We start from the raw sequence: 21,079 nt of genomic DNA, 5'->3' as shown, positions 1-21,079 counted from the left end.
GATTACCTACATCTTCACCTGACCTCCCCAGGAAACAGCGGTCCGGTTTCATCACCCTGCCAGCAGGTGGGAAACACAGCCCAAGAACATGGACTGGAAGGTCATTTCACAGGGTGCATGTAAATTTCACAGAGATCTAGTGGGAGCTCTTGTAGTAAAGCAGCTTTCTCTCACTCAGAAAAACACAGCAAAATAAAAGTGAAGCATGGCCTCTTCCTTTCTCAGTAACCCAGGGGATCATCGATTGAAAGTTTATCTTTATAATTAAGTGTTGCTATGAAAAGAGAGCAATCCAGACACTCCAGACGATGTGTGGCAGGGAAAAAAGGAATCTTGATTCTAATTCAGTCGTACCTGTAATGGAAAGAACACTAAAGCAAAAATCAAAAGATTTCTGATGCACACTAATTACAAGACTTGGGGAAAGTTATTTAACTTTTCTGAGCCTCAGACTTTCATCTATAAAATGAGAATAATGGGGCCTACCCCCACAGACTTTTTGTGGGAGTTTTAGAGTATGATGGACGTACAAGGCGTATTTATGTGACTCTCTAGATAAAGGTATAATGCGTGTAGATCTTTGGAATGTGATTTCCAACAGAACCCAACCAAAGTACTCTTAGTCCTTTGGAAGTGTATGAGTACCCCATCGTGGGAGTTGTTGTCCTGGGTTTTGAGGCTATCCACAGACTACAGAAAGCTTGCTGGATGACTCGCTGGGTATTAGCAGCTAACTTCACCCTCAGAAACAATTAAACAAAGACAGAGATGCAGAGCAGCTCAAGGTCCACTCTCCACAAGTTCTGAAATTCCACTGCCTCATTTCAAACGCTGCACCACCACTTCCCACCTGTGTGAAGTGGGCAAATCACTTGACCCCAGCCATAAAAGAAGAATAACAGGAATGACACCAACTCCTGGATGGCTTCATGGTGAGGACACGTGGCAGGTAACATAGGTGCGATGGTTGGCAGATTATAATTTTTGTCTCAAAAAATAATAGTTCTGCCATTGCAAAGACCAGGTTAGTATTATTGTGATTACAGAGCCCGAGTGACAAGTTCTTTTTGCTTTATTTATCTCTTAATGATTACTATTGGCCAACACGTATACAAGGCTTACATTATACAACTCTCACGCACGTTCATTCAAGCAACCCTATGAGGTATGCTAGTGAGGAACAGGGTGGGATATAACCCAGGCGGAAGGCTCACTCCTTAATCACTGCACAAATTCATGTGGGCTGGTGATCAAGGCTGGGCAGGGACGGGGCGGGGGTGGGGGGTGGTAAGCGAGGACTGCTTGCTGTAGTGGTAGTTTGTACAGCTGGATTTGAATCTGGAAATATTCCACGTCGTTGCTGGGCTGAGTGTCGCCCCTGCACACCACGAAGGCAAGTGTATTTCGCTGCTTCCGCATGACAGTCCTCGTGCCCCGCCTCCTCAAAGCACCACCATTCCACCATTTGTTGTTCTTCTATCTCCTCTGTTACTTCTACTTTCAGAGACTGAAAACAGTCTGAAAGATCCAGGAGGTGTTCCCCCCGACCCCCGTTCCAAATAGTCTACTCCTAAAGACAAAAATAATAACTCAGAATAATGGCAAGATAAATTCGATGCTTCGAATACCACTGAAAACCCTTTAACACCCACATTCACTGCCTGTCTGAAAAGTTGCAAGTTCTAGCGTTTTCAACCAAGCCCAAAGAGGTCAGTTGGCTCTTTTTGTATCAAAGAGAAAGAAATTTCTGAATCATTATGAGTGCTTTTCATTACACTTAATTTTTAGGAATAGTGCCTAGACTCGTGCCCTCCGGATCAAGGAACTCACTGAAGGGTTGTGGATTGCTCAAGTGCTGATGAACAGTGTCTGGTTGATATTACACGGTACTGCCGTAAGGTGAAAATGTACCAGTTCTTGTGCAGAGACACCTTTGAACCTGGGAAAGCACACTTGGAAGATAATTAGGTAGTGGCTGACCATGCAGCAGTGGATTAAACATAAGCCAGTTGTGTGACACCAGAGGAGAAAACTGTTTCGTGTTCCAGAGGACATACAGAAAGCCTGAGAAGTGACACAAAGAGAGACGGTGACAAACAAGATGACCAAACAATGCCTTCGGTCATTTACAGAACAGAGCCCTCCCTGAGAACTCCAAGGTCATGCCGGTTTGTCCCAAACCTTCCTCTCTCCCCTTCCCTGGCTCTCTGTCAGACATTCCAGTTCTCGTCATTCATGCCCATCGCTTGCCAACCAAGTTGCTACATCCTGCTTCTGGGCTCTTGGTGACGCTTGGCTTCCTCTCCAACTTTCCTTCCGTTCTCTAATAATCGGCATCTTATGATTTGCAGACACCTGACCAAAACTCATGGGCCAACTCCAAGAGTATATAGTTTCAGGGGGTGTTTTATTTATTTATTTTTCTGGCACTCAGTAGACGTCTATACATTGAACCAGTACTCTGTGTGTGTGTGCGTGTGTGTGTATTCCTTGAAATTAAGTTCTTGCTAGTTAATTATTCACCAGGTCTTCCACACTGACAATATTTTTCCACTGAACTGCTTGAGGATAGGAGGGATGATTTCCACATCTTTTCTGTTTGCCAATCAGCGGCTTCTCGTGCCATGTGTCCCCCTCAATAGAGGGTAAATTGTAATCCCACTACCCTCAAGTAGTCTGCCATTGAGATGGCTATAGGAAAGAGGTATAGTTCTTGGTTTTGTGACAACAAAAGGTAGAACCATCAGTAAGTACTGACTCAGCCGAGATCTTCAGAGAACATCCACTTAAATTCTAGAAGCAGGTATAAAGCTTCAGGATCCCAGTTGATGTGCGTAAGGCCAGCTAATGTGGTGGTTATAAGCACGATTTGGGGATTCCAACTCTCCATCCTCTGCCATTTAATAGCTGGTACAGCTAATTAACCTCTTAAACCTCAGCTTTCACTTCTAGGGGATAAAGATAATCATAGTATTCAACTCATAGAGTTTTTTTTTTATAAAGAAGATAATATAGATAGTATAGCACCTGGGACAGAGAAAGCCCTCAATAAATGCATGCTATGAATAGCATGATGGAAATAATTAACCAAGAAGTCAAATACATTTGAAAGACACAACAGACTATTGCTAACGATAATCAGTGTACCCAGTTTTGAAGTTTAACTTTTACAAATACATATATTGAGTAGTTAAGGTATTTATTCATAATTAACAGCCCTAAATGTTAAAAGCTGTGTGGCAGGGGTGCCTGTGTGGCTCAGTGGGTTAAGCCTCTGCCTTCGGCTCAGGTCATGATCTCAGGGTCCTGGGATCCAGTCCCGCATCGGGCTCTCTGCTCAGCAGGGAGCCTGCTTCCTCCTCTCTCTCTCTCTGCCTGCCTCTCTGCCTACTTGTGATCTCTCTCTGTCAAATAAATCAATAAAATCTTTAAAAAAAAAAAAAAAGCTGTGTGGCATCCGGGTATCACTAGGGCTTTATAGTCATACAGATATGGGTAAAAATTCTAATTTTCCACTTACAAGTGAAATGGCACAAGACAAGTTGGATAATGTCTTGAAATTTGTTTCTTCATCTGATATGAGGGAAAAAAGGCAATTCTGACTTTGCAAGATGGTTATAATCTCATATAAATCATCTAGCAGTCAGTGAGTGACCGCTGTCATCATTTCTGAGCTCTTTATATTCCTGATTATTGAAAGGGGCAGAGCTAAGCAATTTTCAGATAAATCTGTAGCAGAACATTTCACAGAGCTCTGCCTCTTCATCTCCCTAGTAGCATTCTCTCAGGATTAAGAGGCGAGTATTTCTTTGGGAATAGACCCATGTGGGAGAGCTTGGAGTAGGCAATTTGCGGACTCATTTTCTATCGTGTTGGCAGAATGTGGGCTGTCATCACAGGCTGGGCATTGTCTTGCTTCCTGCAGTCTTACACTTGCCACACTGTGGCATGGTGTTATTTTCATCTCCACGATGGGCTGATTATAAGGTAAAGCTGTGCTGCCGGACCAGCATGCCAGGTGCCTGCTCTAATAACTCCAAGTGTTATTACTTAAAAAAAAAGAGAGAGGGAGAGAGAGAGAGATGTGGAGGGAAAACAAGGAGGCAACAACCAGCAAGAACCTCAAACCTCACCACAAAGAGACCAGATGTTGCTAGAGGGCATTTTGTTTGGATGAGTTCTGCCTCATCTTCCCTGGGATCAGGTGAGGAATTCCACCAATGCCTTCCCAAGGCAGTAAAACTGACAAGTGTTTAGAAACATCTGGAACCTGGAACCAAGGAGCGTCCCCTTTCCTTTTCTCCACTGAGAAGGCAGTGAAATGGCACAGAGGAGATAGACGCAAAGCTATGAAGGGGCCAAACTAAAGTTATAGGTAATTCAATGCATGCTTTCCCTATATAAGGTATAGGATTGGGGCCATTCACTCATTATTCCAAATCTCACTAGGAACTAAAAATTTCAGGGGATATAATTATGACAAGGACAAACCTACACACAGTGTCCTTGACCTCAGGAGGCTTCTAGTCTAGGGATTTAAAAAACAAAAAAGCAAAAGGCAAGCAAACAAACCACACATAATTACCAACTAAAATAAGCTTTAAAAGGAAAGATGAGAGAGAATCACAAGGGAAGGATACTTACGGCAGGAAAGTCACCTGAAGGAGCAGTCATTTAAGCAGAGATAGAGGGCTTGGATAAGCTGAGGGAAGAGGTTGTGATAGACCCAGAGGCCATTGGGAACTGAATGGGATATCGGGCCTCAAGAAGAGTTAAGTCACGGGGAGAGACACAAAGATGAATGTGGAAAAATAGCTAAGGGCCTGCTCATGGTGACCTTTGAGTCATGATTCATACTGTCAGAACAGAAACCGTTGAATAGCTTTTATTTTATTTTATTTTGTTTTTAAGGTTTTATTTACTTGAGAGAGAGAGAGAGAGGTCATGAGTGAGGGGAAGGACAGAGGAAGAAGGAGAAGCTGACTCCCTCCTGAGTGGGAAGCCTGATATGGCGCTTGATCCCAGGACCCTGAGACCATGACCTGAGCTGAAGGCAGATGCTTAACTGACTGAGCCACCTAGGTACTTCCACTGAATAGCTTTAAGGAGAAAGACATGATGTGATTTAAACCATCTATCATAACAATCAGAGGATAGGCTCATGAGACAGATTACTGAGGTTCAGGTCCTGGCTCGATCATGGATTAACTGGGTGACCTTAAGCAAATTATTTTGTTTCCTTATCTATAGTAAATAATAATAATAATAATAATAATAATAATAATAATAATAATAATGATAATAGTGTTTATTCCCTTGTTTTGAGGCTTAAATGAACAATTTCCTGGGAAACCCACAGCACAGTAGCTAAGACATACTAAGTACTCAAAAAAATTTACATATATAACACTATTTTATACATACAAAATTCCAAATTTTGTATGTTGAAATCTTAACCCCCAATATGATGGTATGAAGTGATGGGACCTTTGGGAAGTAGTTAGGTCATGATGGTGGGCCCCTCACTCATCGGATCAGCACCCGTATCAAAAAGCAGGCTTTCGGCTCAGCAGGGAGTCTGCTTGAGATTTTCTCTCCTCGCTCTGATCTTCCCCCCATTCACATGCATGTTCTCTCTCTCTCTCTCTCTCTCTCAGATAAATAAATATTAAAAAATGTGAGGGGATAGTAGATCAAGGATAGATCGATCTTAGGCTGGTTGCACAAGCTGAAAGGTGGCAACAGTTCTCTCCCCTTTCTACCGTGTGAGCATACAAGGAGAATACAAGGAGAAGGGGGCACTATCAAACCAGAGGAGGATCCTTACCAGAACTTCACCATGTTGGCAGCCGGATCTTGAACTTCCAATCTTCAGAGCTGAAATAAATTTGTGTTGTTTATAAGACACTCATCTATGGTCATTTGTGATAGCAGCCCCAAACTAACTAAGACAATCTACAAAATAATTTTCAGTTTTTAAAGGTCATTGCTTTTGCTGCTGTGTGGACAAAGGATGAAACACAAGAAAAAGTAGAAGCAGGAAGACACACTGAGAGGGTGTGTTTGGTAATACAGGCTGGAAGTACTGAAGGCTGAAATAGGAGAACATAAGTGGAGATGATGAGAGGGAGATGGATATCAAGATATTAGTTTGGGCATGAATAAAGTGGACTTTCTAATACATTGGGTATAAAAATGAGGGGAGGGGCATCTGGGTGGCTCAGTTGGTTAAGTAACTGACTCTTGATTTGGGCTCAGATCAAGGTCTCAGGGTCATGAGATAGAGCCCGGCCTCGGGCTGCAGGCTCAGCAGAGAGTCTGCTTGAAATGTTCTTTCCTCCTCCCTCTGACCTTCCCCCCATGCACACACATGCTTCTCACTCTCTTTCTCTCAAATAAATAAATCTTAACAAAATGTGAGGGGAAAGTAGATCAAGGATATAGCTTAGGCTAGTTACACTAGCTGAAGGGTGGCAACAATTCAAACATCCATCAATGGTTGAATAGACAAATTGTGGTATATACATATGATGGGATATTATCTAGCCATGAAAGGAATGATACACTGAAACACTCTACAATGTCGATGAACCTCCAAACACTATACTAAGTGAAAGAAGGCAGACACAAGAGATCACCTATCGTATGATTACATTTATGTGAAATACCTAGAGTAAGAAAATCCATAAAGACAGAGAACTTATTGTTGACATCCAGAAGCTAGAAGGAGGTGAGGATTGGTAATAACTACTTAATGGGTGCAAGTTTTTCTTTCGGGATGAGGGCAATGTTTTAGAACTAGATAGAGAAACATCACGATTATACTAAATGTTGGCAAGCTGTTTACTTGAAAATGATTAATTTTATGTTATGTGCATTTCACCTCAACCTCTTTCTTTGAAAAGAAAGAATAAATCTTGGGGATCCTGTCTGTCTCAGTCAGAAGAGTATATGACTATTGATCTCAGGGTTCTGAGTTCAAGCCCCATGACAGGTGCAGAGATTATTAAAATAAATAAATAAATACACTTATGAAAAAGAGAAAAATAACACTCTTTAAAGGTCACCTGAGTGGCTCTGTCAGGAAACATCTGACTCTTTGGCTCAGGTCATGATCTCAGGGTTGTGAGATTGAGCCCCGCATCAGGCTATGTGCTGGGGGGAAAGCCTGCTTAAGATTTTCTCTCTCTCCTTCTGCCCCCACCTCTTAAAAACAAACAAACAAATAAATAAATCTTAGATCTTGTCTCATCAACTGGATGAAGAGTTGCTCGAGATCAAGGAGCTCAGTGTTCTGCTCTGGGACATTTGAATATGCAATGTTCATAACTCATATAAAGGTATAAGAAATAAGTTAGCTATTCAGTTCTGGGAATCAGAGGAGATGTCAGAACTCAATGCATAAATTTAAAACAGTGGAAATAGAGGAGATAAGTAAGGAGAGAATTCAGGCAAAAGACAAGATAATAGGATAAGCACTGAGAAATGCCAACACTTCAGAAGAGAACCCAACAAAGGAGATTGAGAATTAGAATAAAATTAAGAAAACAATCCTGAAAGCCGAGAGATGAGCATACTTAAAGAAACTCTAAAAAAAAAAAAAAAAAAAAATAGAGTGTCAGCTTGAACAAATACTGCTAAAAAGCCCAGTTAAGATGAGCAAGGAAGAAGTCCATTGGATTTGAAAACCTGAAGAATGTTGTTGACCTTACCAAAAAGGGTTACAGATAGAAGAAGTATAGACGCACTTGTACTGGGTTGAAGAGTGGAAGAAAGATGAGGGGGTAGAAGCAGTGTGTCTGGATACTCAGGAATAGGGTTATGAAGGGGAACAGAAAAATAGGAAGGGAACTGAAACAGTAAGGTGTGGTTATGTGAAAAAAAAAAGTCTTAGAAGGTGGGGAATACTAGGCTATGTTTATATGATGATGGGAATGATTAAATAATCAAATGTGAATGTCCAGAGAAAGCATGAATGAGTCAAGGAGCAGGTTAGACCTTCGATAACCCAAGAGATAATGGGATCCAAAGTAAAAGTGGAGAAATATCCCTTCTTGGAGGAGGAAGAACACTTCCCTCAATGTGGAGGAAGAAGTATTGGGACACAGATGTACCAAACTGACAGGTTTTGTGGTGGGAAGACGAGTGAGTTCATTTCCAATGACTTCTATTTTCTCAATGAAGTATGAGTCTGGGTCATCAGTAGGAGGAGGATGTGTGGGAGGTTTAAGGGAAAAGGAGATGATATGGCACAGTCATCTCATACAGATGAAGAAATTTAATAGAATTTCTGAGCTGTCCTGCTTGAGGTTTCTGAATTCTGAATCAGTCATCTTGGCTTTGTGATTTGGGTCTTGGGTTTGAGCAAGGGTCAAGCAGGGAAGAGTCCTGCAACCTTAGAATAGCCTTTATGATTCAACCCAGACCCATCATCTTCCATTTCCTGCACATTGGCTAGTGACCACTGAAGGAAGCTCAATAAGCCCATCTGTTAAATATAGAATGAGAGAAGCATCAGCATCAATGCATTTTGTGCCTGGACAGCTGCCAGCAGTATTAATAAGGTTATGTCCAAATCCTTAGTCCAATTAGCCAACACATCCAGTAAGAAACAGACTTTTAGCCATGCGTGCGCTGCTGATTGGGAAGGGTTGCCATGAATATCACCATATTAAAAAGACCAAAGTTGTCTCAGGAGCTAAAGTGAAGGCTCATTAGTTCAGTGTAGCATACGTCTGGGTTAAAGACAAATGACAGAACAAATGTAAGAATGGCAGGTGTGTTTCTTTCCAAATAGACTGTGATCCATCTATGTGAGCCTAAGTTGTGTCAAAATAATTTCCAAATAAGTGGGGTCCAAGTTAATTATCTGTTAAAGGAAAGTGAGAAAAGAAAAAAAGAGCCTATAGAGTCTAGTGAAATCACTAAAATAGAAAGTAGGATAAGAAGAAAGGATGGGTGGGTGCCTGGGTGGCTCAGTGGGTTAAAGCCTCTGCTTTCAGCTCTGGTCATGATCCCAGGGTCCTGGGATCGAGTCCCCCATCAGGCTCTCTGCTCAGCGGGGAGCCTGCCTCCCCCTCTCTCTGCCTGCCTCTCTGCCTACTTGTGATCTCTCTGTCAAATAAATAAATAAAATCTTTTTTTAAAAAAAAGAAGAAAGGATGGGTTTTAATGTCAGAAAAGACTTTTACATGGATTGATTGAACAAGAAAAATTGCAGCAACTGATGCTCTTATTATGGACCAGAGGACTCGTCTGCTCCTCCTTTGGGAGTTTACCTGCCTCTGACTTTCATCACATCATTTAGCAAGGCTCATATGTTGTCCCCTGCTCCTCACCATCTGTCCACACCTACTCCTTCAGGAATCCATTCTATCCTCTCCTCGTGATGCTTCAGGTGTTGATTTAACAAAGTCTCCAGGAAGACCTTCCTATATGCCACTCAGCCTTATTTATGTCCTGCCTTCTATGGAGTATGCTTTCTTGAGAACGCTTATTACTAGTAGAATTATATTTGGGGGAGTGGGTAATTGTTTAATTGCTGCCTAGGTCTGCTAACCGCTGTATTCCCAGTTCTTGGCATACATCCTAATCCACAGAGACCAGGACATAATTGTGGGAGAAAAGAAAGAGAAGAAGGAATTTTTAAAGGGAAGGAAGGAAGAACAACAGAAAGGAATAGACATCCCTCAACCTACAAAGATTTTCTCCTGCCTTTAAATTCATAGGAAATTGTTTCTATGTAATACCTCGATATAGACTATTCTGATACTTCTACTTAGTACCTCCATATATACTACTCCGATACTTCTTCTCATGTATTTTCTAACATGCAAATACTGCATCCACAGAAAATATGTAAATGAATAAGACTTTTACCATTTACAAGTAAGGATGTAAGAAATACCGTTTGCTAAAAGTGGCATCAAACAGAGCCTCAAACGTGCTGATTATTTGTCATGAATCCTTTAGGGTTTTATCTGAAATATTCTTGAACATGGACCTTTCTATGGAATAATGTAATTCTTATATGGTCTGATTCCACATAAAAGTAGCAAGGGCTTCCTTCTTGTAGCAAGGGCTTCCTTCTTAGTTTTCCTCCCTCTGCCATTCCCTCTCTTCATGATTTTAGCTCCAGCAATTCTGAACAACCCATAGTTCTTCAGAGGCTTTTCCGTTCTTCTGACTGCCATGTTTCTTGCTCAGGACCAGTTTTTAGTCACTCTGTCCTACCAGAATCATGGTGTGAGGCCCCCAATCACCGCAAGACTATGTTTTCTGTCATCTCTGTATTCCCAGGGTTTAGTTCACGGATTGAAATCTAGCAGCTACTCAGTAAACACGAATGAGTTATTGTTCATAATGAAGCTATAGCTTTTGGGATTTCACAGGCTTCACTCAGCCTTCCTGAAGGTTCTTTCCAGGTCAATTAATGTAATCTATAAGATGCCCACATTACAAGGGACATAATACCTACCAGAAATAGACTTCACATTAAACCGTTTTTTACTGTAAGTTTTTCTTGATTAAAGGTGACAGAAGGTAGCTAATATACCTGCGGTGAGCACAGCAGTAACATACGGACTCGTCAAATCACTATGTGTACACCTGAAACTAATGTAACATTAGGGGTCAAGTATACTTCAACCAAAAAATAAAATTAATTAAAAAATAAATAACTTTATCTTGATTATACAAGCCTGTGTCAGATATTTTACAGAATCATCCATTCCTACAAAAAACTACATTCAAGAATAGCATGCCAATTTTATTCACAGAAAATGGAATCAGCTTCAACCACCCAGTAAGAAAAAAAAAAAGACATTATCTTGAAGATATCGCATGCTTTAATACAAGGAAGGGTTGACATATTTTATTTCTCACCGCTGTTCTTTCTCTTCCTCACCCCCTTCCTCATGTCCTACCATTTTTCCTTCCTTTGTTCTTTCCCCTTCCTCTTGTGTTCTCTAACTGCCTGAGACACATAGGACTTGCTTAGATCTCCTTAGAGCAACCTCGGGGATGATGTTTACTAAATCCTTTCCTAACATGAGGGCTTAGGCTGCTGGTGCTATAGATTGGAAATGTAAGTTTGTGTTCTTAGGTCCTACATGACCCCAAATCAGAAAAGAACTGCCTTTGTAAGACTGGAGACTTTCTTTATCTTTCAATAACCCCCATACCATTCTTAATATCAAATGCAAAGAACAAAAACAAAAAAAACAAAACAAAACAAAAAACAGACGGAGGAAGAAAGGAAAGGACAAGCTAAACTATAGAATCAAGAGGATTTTCTTCAGGGACGTTATAAATAGCATGGAGGAGTGAATAAAACTTCAGTTGACAACAAAAACCTACAGAGCGAAGGATGGGAAAAGGCAGTTAAGAGCTGTGATAATGTCGACTGAAGACCTAGCAAAAGGGCAGGATGTCCTCCATCCATAGGGAAGGTGCACGCTGAGCCATTGCTAGGGGGAGCCATCCTCGGGGAAACTGACTCAGTGATGCCAGCAATGGTGTGTGGGCTAAGCAAAGAGTTACGGTAAAGAAAATGACTACTCAAACTGTTGTGGTGACAACAGCACTTGCTGGCACCTGTAGTCAGAAAAACTCGCTCATTCACCTTTTCAAGTGTTATTTATGAGGCATCTATTCTACCTAGTCCCTAAATAAGCACTTTTTCCCCAGATTCTCATAACCTTATATTTAGAGTGTTCCCAAATGGTTTTTTCCCCTCTAATCTCTCCCTGTTCCAGTCTGTCCTGCTCATGAAGTCCAGGAAATTCCTCCTCCTACACAAGAGTGGCTATAAGCACAGGCTCTAGAATTAGACTTCTCAGGTTCAGATCCTCACTCCAGAACTTATTATCCTTCAATCTTGGGCAAAGTAGCTCAACTCTCAGAGCCCTCATGCATCAATCAGCCTAGACTAAGGAACAGAAACAAATGTCCCCAAATCTCCATTGATTTAGCAATCACAGCTTGCTTCAGGCTCATGTTCATGTCCATCGTAGGTTTGAGGCTATGCTTTGCAATCATCTTATTCTGTGACTCAGGCTAAAGGTGCAGCTTCATCTAGATCATGTTGGTGGCGGCCAAGGAAAGCCATGCGGTGTTCTGAAAGCTTTTGCAGATTCCTTGCTATGAAATAACTTCATTCTTTCCTCCCTAATGCCATACTCACCATCCCTCACTCATCTACAAACGTTTAGCCCTGCAAAACCAAAGTACCACTTGCTGTCTTCCAACAGTAATTGTTTGAGATTTCAGATACAGTTGGTTTAATTAATATAGAGTATTGAATCTACCCAAGGAAAACAGGGCTTTCTACAAAAAGATGTCTTGCTTGTAAAATAGAACTAAGATACCAAGACCCTATTGTTACCTTAACTTGAACAAGTTACCTCCCACACAGGAATGACATGGAAGAAAAACCACCTAAGCGCCTTCATATTCTCAATGAATATACCCACACATCTTCACAAATCCTCACATTTCCAAATGCCTTTTTTAAAAAAAGACTTTATTTATTCATTTGACAGAGAGAGACACAGTGAGAGAGGGAACACAAGCAGGAGGAGTGGGAGAGGGAGAAGTAGGCTTCCCGCAGAGCGGGGAGCCCAATGTGGGATTTGATCCCAGGACCCTGGGACCATAACCTGAGCTGAAGGCAGACACTTAACGACTGAGCCACCCAGGCGCCCTCCAAACATCTTTGTAGCATATCAGCTATTTCATAAAATCCATCTAAGTATAATGTCATGAAAGGAACAGCACTTGTGACGGTGAATAAAAAACCAGCAACATCTCATAGAAGAATGACAGTCAGTACAGACATTAAGCCCCAAACCCCAAAAGTTCACACAATAAATGTTTATTTCCTGTTCTCATCACCATCTAGTGTGGGTCGGTGGTGGCAAGGGGTGAGAGGGGACTAGGAAATTCTGCTCAACACACTCATTCAGGAGCCCAGACTCCTTCCATTTTGCCACATTATTCTCTCTCTCTCTCTCTCTTTTTTTTTTTTTTTTACAAAGTTGTTTTTTTTTTTTCAGCATAATGGTATTCATTGTTTTTGCACCCCACCCAGTGCCCCAAGCAATCCATGCCCTCCCCAATACCCACCACTTGGTTCCCCCAACCTCCCACCCCCCACCCCTTCAAAACCCTCAGGTTGTTTTTCAGAGTCCATAGTCTCTCATGGTTCACCTCCCCTTCCAATGTCCCTCAACTCCCTTCTCCTCTCCATCTCCCCATGTCCTCCATGCTGTTTGTTATGCTCCACAACATTATTCTCTTGTATCCTTAGAGATCTCTCCATTTAGCTTTGAAAGAGAAGGTGCTTAAGGGACCACATTTGGGACATGTTAAGACCTAGGCTTAAAGGGGTGCTGGGTGGCTCTGTGGGTTAAACATCTGCCTTTGGCTCAGGTCATGATCCAGAGTCCTGGGATCGAGCCCCACATCAGGCTCCTTGCTCAGCAGGGAGCCTGCTTCTCCTTCTCCCAGCTCCTGCACTCTCTGGCTATCTCTGTCTCTCAAATAAATAAATAAAATCTTTAAAAAAAAAAAAAAAAGTCCTAGGCCTGGAAAGAATGTTTTTATCACTTCCCCCACATTCACTGAGCACAACTCTGACACAGAGCTGCGTCCAACTGCAAAGGAGCCTGGGAAACGTTGTCTAGCTGAGTGCCAAAAGGAAGGCAAGGAGGGAAAATAACCAGCCAGACGTATCACAGTGACCTAGGTCTTTCCAGCTAGGTGACCCGAGTCGGTCCACAAGTTTTAAAGTCCATGATTCAAATACATGAATTTACAGAATCAGAAATTACAGCAAGTTCTGTATATTTGTCTTCAAGGGCCATGTAGCTTTGGAAATGGCAAATGTCTGTTTTGCTATTATAAAGCACCATTCTGATACAAATTGCTGAATCATTACCTGAAGCCGAGGAGTCTGATCACCGAATCAAGCTACTTGTAAGGTAACAAGTAGAAGAGAATAGACATTCAAACACTCTCTTGCAGAACAAACACACAGAGACAGAGCACCATCATGCTATACTTTGTGCAAACACAAAAACTCCTCCCACAGAGGTTGACATAATGGAGAAAGGAGGAAAGAAGTGAAAGGATGTGTACACACGGAATTGAACCAAATCAAATATTTTGGGATACGCTTGACTACCAGCCCTGATAAGGAATAAGATGAATTCATGAGATTTTCTTGGCCTCACAGTCAATAATTGCCAGAAAATTGTCAGACCCAAGATGGATGACATCATGCAGGGCAAATGAAGATCATTTCCTTCTACATTGATTGGTGCTTGGGTTTTGTTTATACCCTCGCTGCCTGGGCCATGTAAGTAACCAGATATTGTAGATTTGAAACAGGCTTTCCATTTGCATCACTGGGCAATGAGTGCAGCCAACAGGAAGCCCAGTGATTCAGATAACTTGCTTTAATTGAAATCAATACCAACACAAGCAAAACTGCCTGCAATGGCAGTGCTCTGATGGGATATTTTCATGGCCCCTGCCAATAACAACTGTTATCAAGAATGAACTATTAACTTCAACAGTGACTCATAGTGCTTTCCAGGAGGAAAATTTAAAAAAAAAAAAAAAAAAGTTTTGGGCCAGTGAAAGTTTTCAGTTAGGGGGAAAAAAAAGTGAAATTTTACTTCTTCAGGTCTCTGTTAAGTTTCAGTCATAAACTCAAATTCAATCCCAGCTTGGGCTTCTGTTAAATGGAAAGGGACCATTAGCCACTCTAGTCCCTCTCCGGCCAGCTTTTCTTCATTCTTTCTTTTCCACGCTCACTCTGGTCTGGTGAGAAACAGAATAATTATGATAATATTTATCAATTCTAGGTGCAGGGTGATGTTGTAGTTCAGGGGTCAGCAAAATTTGTCTTTCAAGGGCCAGATAGTAAGTATTTTGGGCTTTGTGAGCCCTACTATCTTGATCGTGACTATCTAGTTCTGCTGAGGTAGTGCAGATACATAGACAGTACATCATGAATGGGTGTCCTTGTGCCCTAATAAAACTTTATTTATAAAACAAGCAATAGGCCAGATTTGGCTTAGAGGCCATAGTTTGTGGACCCTGGTCTAGACTTTATATGCATCTTCACTGAGGAAGGTATTACTATTCTTATTTTAGAGATGAAGTTGACACACCTCAAATCTTCCCCTCTAGTTACGGGCAAGGTTATGCCTCGCACCAAAGCAGCCTACACTTTCCCCACTTTGCCACTCTAGTGCCTGACTACAGAAGGCAGCCAGATAACCTGTGAATGAGCAAAAACTACACTCCTGGGCCTGATTATTTACAAATGCAGCTGCCAGTTTGCAGAGATGTCCAGTTCTTGCCTCTTGGTGATCCAGTGTTGATCTGACCAAATTTTCATGATACAAAATCCATAAGGAGTCAGATGCGACATAAAATAAGCTCTGTAATGTAAACTCCTGAAATAAACTCCTAAAATAAGTTTTCCCTCTGTGGCCCCTGGAAGTTCCCATTCAATATTAAAAAAAAAAAAATCAAGAATTGGGTCAGATTTGAAGGGTACTTGAGAATTAATTGGATATATCACAAGTAACGTATTTAGAACATTCGTGTGTTGAACGCCTATATTCCCAGGACCTTGCCCAGCACCTGACACATGGATGGGAAGTCCTTAAGAAATACTTGTGCCGTGTCTTCATGGAATATTGGTGTAATGAAAGTAAATATTATTCCTGCTCTCTGAAAGCTGATGTTCCAATAGAAAAGACACACACACACACACACACAAACACATCCTGTAGTCTGCCCTGCATTCTTGCTTAGAATGAAGAGAATTTAAAACTGCTATTGTTGTCCAGAAGAGTAAACAGAGTTTAACTCTTATCCACAAGCGTATCATCATCAAAGCTGGCTTTTGAAACTTGAGTAGGATTAGGTAGGTGGAGAGGTTGGAGGAAAGGCATCTCAGGCAAAGGAGACGTCGTGAGCAAAGACAGGGTGAGGGGAAAAGGTGGCACATTGAAGTAGAATAAAAGTTGTGTGCTTTGACTGAAGCATTGAACAGGAGAGGGGGATAGTGAAAGAAAAAGTAGGTTGAGAGAAAGTAGGACTTGAATAATGACAGAAAGATTTTGAGATAAAACCTAATGATGGGTCAAAGTTATTTCCTAACTCAAAAAGAAATCACTAGGAAAAAATGATGCTGAAATTGTAGTAGGACAGAGAACACTGTAGTCTTGTGGTGGAAGAAATGATGTCACTAAACAATTAACTGTAAAATTAGAATATTCGTTATTTCGAATATTCTCGATGTACGAATTTACATCTCTTCTAATTTAACTTATATCTCAGGAGGTAGTATAACCTCAAGAGATGGGAAGTGACTCTGTTTTTCTCACTGTTGTGTTCTCACCACCTAGCACAGTGCCTGGTATGAGCAAATGTTCAATAAATATTTCAGGAAGAAATGTAGGAAGTAATACTGTCCTTCATTTTGATAAAAATAAGGGTTTTTTGTTTGTTTGTTTGTTTATTTCTTCGTGTGGGTAAATATATGTCAACACTTTGAAAGCCAATTAGGAAATTCACTAATACACGTTCTATTTAAACACAAACTGAGACAATAAACATCCCTTAGGTTGAGATCCTTGCCTTGATTTTAGTATTGATTGATAAAAGAATCATTTAAGCCTGGGTTCTTATTTTAAAGCCAAAACCCTTTGAATTTAGCCATTTGTGAGAGGGCCGTATAGTTCATTATTTTCTGATAGCTACAAATAATTTTAACACAGAGAGAATCCTCTGCTTAAATCAAAATAATGATTATCAGCCTTCTAATCATTCTTCCGTCCCCTCCATCACTGCCTGCTCCTGTCTGACCTAACTCTAGAGTCTTCTCCTTCAAGTATGATTGTATTTTAGCACTTTGTAATTCCAGACTAATTGGTCATTTTAAATTAAAATATTTGCCAAATCTTCCTTAGCCATATGCTAGCAAAAATATGACAACAACATAAGGTAAATTATGGTCTGCAGTCTAGAAGGTTTTTGTGGGAATTCCTATGTCTGTCTGAGCTGGTCTTTGGGGTCTAGACTGAGGGAAATCACTGCCTACATTTCCTAATCACTGAAGCTAAAGCAGGATTTCCGTGCCAAGTAGGCAAAGCATAATCCTTAGAGACACTCCTGCTGCAGAGTAAGATGATGAAAGCCCCAGATGGCGGCTTGTTATTTCCATACAGCATCGGCAAGTGTCCAAGGTCGACCAGGAATGAAACCAAGGCATGACAATGGTAAAGAGCAGTACATATTTCGTGATAAATTCAGGAAACTTTTTCTTTTTCTTTTCCTCTTCCTCCTCCTTCTTCTTCCCCTTCTTTCTCTCCTTCCTCTCCTCCTCCTCCTCCTCCTTCTTTCTTCTTCCTCTTCTTCTCCTTTCTCTTACTTGAATCACCTATTGTGTACTTAAGCAAACATTTCTTGGTGGTAATGGTTGCGATGGTGGTGGATGTCATCCCACAGCCCTATAAGCAGGGCTGAGATTATTAAAGTGGCTGTCTGAGCAGTGTGGCTTCCAAACCTGGAGGTGGAAATTAAATGGCATTTATGTAGCAGAGCTGTAGGGATAATTAGTAATTCAACACACAGCCATTCAGGGCAAGGTCAACAGGAGGAGTAACATAGCATCATATGATAACCGTTTAATGGGTGTGTGAAATGAGTGGGTGGTCTAGGCTTGGCTCTGACCAGGTACTGGTTCCCACAGTCCCGGGCTCAGGAGAGGGTCTAGAGTTCAACTGCATACAAAGAGTCACACAGACAGCTCTGGCTGAATACAGTTAGTTGCAAAAGTCCCATTAGACCAGAGGCTGGAGCTCCTTCTGGATAAATAAAGTCATTCAGTGAAGCTACAAATGTGTGACATTTTAAGCACACTGACCTAACTAAATTATACCAGTTAGTATAATTTTTCAACTTGAGTAGTTTTTCCATTTCTATGCCACAATATTGTGAAAAAGGCTGGACAAGTGTTATTCCTAAGGAAAATGAGATGTTTGGCTAGAGGAAGGACAGAAAGTCTTCGTGTTGAAGTTCTGCTAGCAGGAAAAAATAAAAAACAACTGGTAGTTCACGAGAAATGCTCTGGAGTGGCCCGACACCCCAGGAGTTCATGAGACTGTTAGGCAGACCTTGGTCATTTCTAGCTGTGATGTTTTCACCCATCCTTTGCCCCAACTAAATTCATGAAGGTATCCATTTGGTACCCAGGTTAAAATGGGCTGTGCAAAGCTTGAGCAAACAAAGCCAGAAAAGAGAGAAATTACTAAATGCCAATCATGGCATTAAGCATCTTTAAATGGGCTATGCATTCCATCTTTTCAGTGTTTCAAAGCAGATATCGTTAGCCACATATTACAGAAAAGAAAAAAAAAAAAGAAAGAAAACATTTTCCCCAAATTTACACAACTAGTAGCTCTTGGAGTTAGAAGTTGAACCCAGTTTCCTCTAGTACCAAAGCGTGTGGTTTCCTATTACACAATACTGTCCCTTGAGCACAAAAGACCAACATGTTGCTCATCTCAACTCAAGAATTCTCTTACTTCCTCCTAATTTCTTGTATCAATGACATGATCTTATCCTCTGCTCATGGTTCAATCAAATCTTAATCAATATGACCTTGAACAAAACCCAATCCTATGACTGTAATATGCTTCCTCAGGTTCAAGGATACTTGGCCACGGGTAATCCAAGAATAGGGCATATGTCAAAAACATCTCCCTGTCCTTGCTTACTCAATCAAAAAGGCCTAGCTTCCAAATAGTCCATAACTCTCATGTGTTTAACTATAAATCAGGACTGATAGTATAATAATAACAAGCAAAATGGGTAACATTAACTGCAAGTATGCATGCACCAGTGACATCATTCAGAATCCTGTGATAATCTTATGAGAAGGGTACTATTAGATCCTCATTGTATGCAAACTTTCTCTTAAAAAAGCTTAGAACAATTTGCTTTGGATAACCCAATTAGTAGGTAGCTGAGCTGGGATTCAAATTCACATCTTAAATGATTTCTAAATTCAGATCTTAGAAAAAAATCACAAGAATATTTTTCCTGTCGATCAGTGACAAGATGTCCCAATGGGGTAGGTACTATCCTTCCTGTCACAACTCAAGTGCACCCTTGAGCCCCAGGAAAGGACTCTGAGGAAGAGTAAACAGCTGTCTTATTCCAGTCTGCTCACCCTTTCTGCTAGAAGAAATCTTACAGAAATTGGGAGCCAAAAGTAATACCCAAGAAAAGGAGAGGGGACAGGCATTTTTGAGGAAGAAAGAGCTTAGTAACAAAATCCTTTCAAAAATGTTCTCCGAAGGATTTACATGCATGTATACAGTGATCCGAAGTGATCACAAGTAAAATTCAAATATTGTGCTTGTCAGAACCTTTTACTTACATAGAGATAGAATTTGTACAAAACATAACAGATACAAAACCAGAGTTCTTTCCCTCTGTTTTATTTTCCAACAGCCAGCTCTCCAGAGCACCCCATCACAGGTTTACCAATGGTACTAACCCATGACTTTTTACTGAATTTCAGCAAGCCCACAATCTCTACACATTCACCTAAGGCTATGAGGCAAATGACAAACTACATTTTACTTCCAAGTACGAGCATTCCAGTTTCTCTGACATTGTTTAACATGCATTGTCCTTTGAGCCTTTCGTTACAACAGAATACAATGATAATCTCTTTGCCTATGTGGAATCAAGATATAATTCTTAAACAACAAAGACTGTAATTGTATTAGCGGCACAATGAGTCACCCTATCACTTATATCCTGAATAAATGTGAGATGCATCTGTTGAAATGGAATCCGTGGGCTCCCTTTAATGGGCCAAATGTCTCCAAGGACCGAATAGTGGGAGGAAGTGATCCAGCTGCTTAGGCTACAGAGCTTTTGTCCTTGAAAGAAAAAAAATCAGGAAAACATTATATAAAAAATAGATGTACACGCTTTACCTTGGGAAAAGATGAACAAAGCTTAATTAAAACACTGATCATTTGACTGTTTATGTTTCTATTTATTCCTCACAGGGGGTCTGGCAAGAGTGGATTTTCCTCCTTGGAATGTTCCTCAAAACTATGATTTTCAAACTTTTTCACGGTCCCTTCAGGGAGGCAAGAGATATATCATTTACCTGTCCTAACTTTTCTGATTGCTACTGGAAAAAATTACAAAACAGAGCAAAAGTAACCTCATCAAGTGAATGGAAAAAAGAGTATTGTTGCTGATAAGGCACCAAGGGAAGAGATGAACAAAATGCCCCATAGAGTAAAACACTAAAATATAGCATAAAAATTATTGTACGCAGGGGAAACAACTCAGCTACCTAAAACCGCTCAGGGCACACACGAATGGCCTTGGGTGGTCTTACAAATGCCCAAGGACCATGACGGGACTACTTTGCAAAAGGAAAGAGAATTCTCCTCATAAAAAGAAGTTGTCTTAGAAGTTGAGGAAGGGGGGCGGGGGAGTATGTGTTCTAGAAAGGAAATAGTCATTCCAAGTCTCCCGCCGTTGACCACTTCTCTCTACCACGCTCCTTGCCCGCCGGCTCACCGACACAGGGTGAAATGGTCACCATCCATATCTGTGGGAATACCACAGCATTGCTTGCCCTCATCCTCCCACAAATGCCCTGGAGAGAGGGAACCTCAAAGCACAAAGGACACATTAGAAAAGCTCTGCCTCACGGATCACTCACCCTCTCACTCTGAGGGGAGTCAGACTTCATTTTTTTTTTTTTCCATTCTGCCAGAGGCAGTAAAGAAAAGGAAGGTCCCAACCCTGCTGGGGACAGGAGGTGCCGGGCCAGCGCGGAAGAGGACAGAGTAACTCTGGCAAAGGCGGAGGCAACTGATGGGTGGGCTTCGGCGCGGAAAACAACAGCGGGCTTGCTAGCTGCTCGGACAGCAGACATCAGACTGCCAGAGGAGGCAAAGGGGGTGGAGGGAACTCTGACCGACGTGTGTAGCCAACATCTGAGACAGCTCGTTCTCCTTGC

At 41.3% G+C, this 21,079-nt stretch overlaps 1 long non-coding RNA gene across 1 annotated transcript; it reads right to left on the bottom strand.

The window, feature by feature from the left end:
• Nucleotides 1-1,254: 1,254 nt before the first annotated feature.
• On the bottom strand, nt 1,255-14,028 carry LOC116592556. The gene is made up of 3 exons (XR_004286519.1): nt 13,940-14,028; nt 5,828-5,877; nt 1,255-1,570 (listed from the first exon to the last, which is right to left on the bottom strand). It is a non-coding gene; the product is annotated as an uncharacterized LOC116592556 (long non-coding RNA).
• Between the last annotated feature and the right edge of the window lie 7,051 nt (nt 14,029-21,079).

This window comes from Mustela erminea, chromosome 6 (genome assembly GCF_009829155.1).
Source record: "Mustela erminea isolate mMusErm1 chromosome 6, mMusErm1.Pri, whole genome shotgun sequence".
NCBI lineage: Eukaryota > Metazoa > Chordata > Mammalia > Carnivora > Mustelidae > Mustela > Mustela erminea.
The sequence above is the reverse complement of the archived record's forward strand: the minus strand, read 5'-3'. Positions and strand labels throughout refer to the sequence as shown.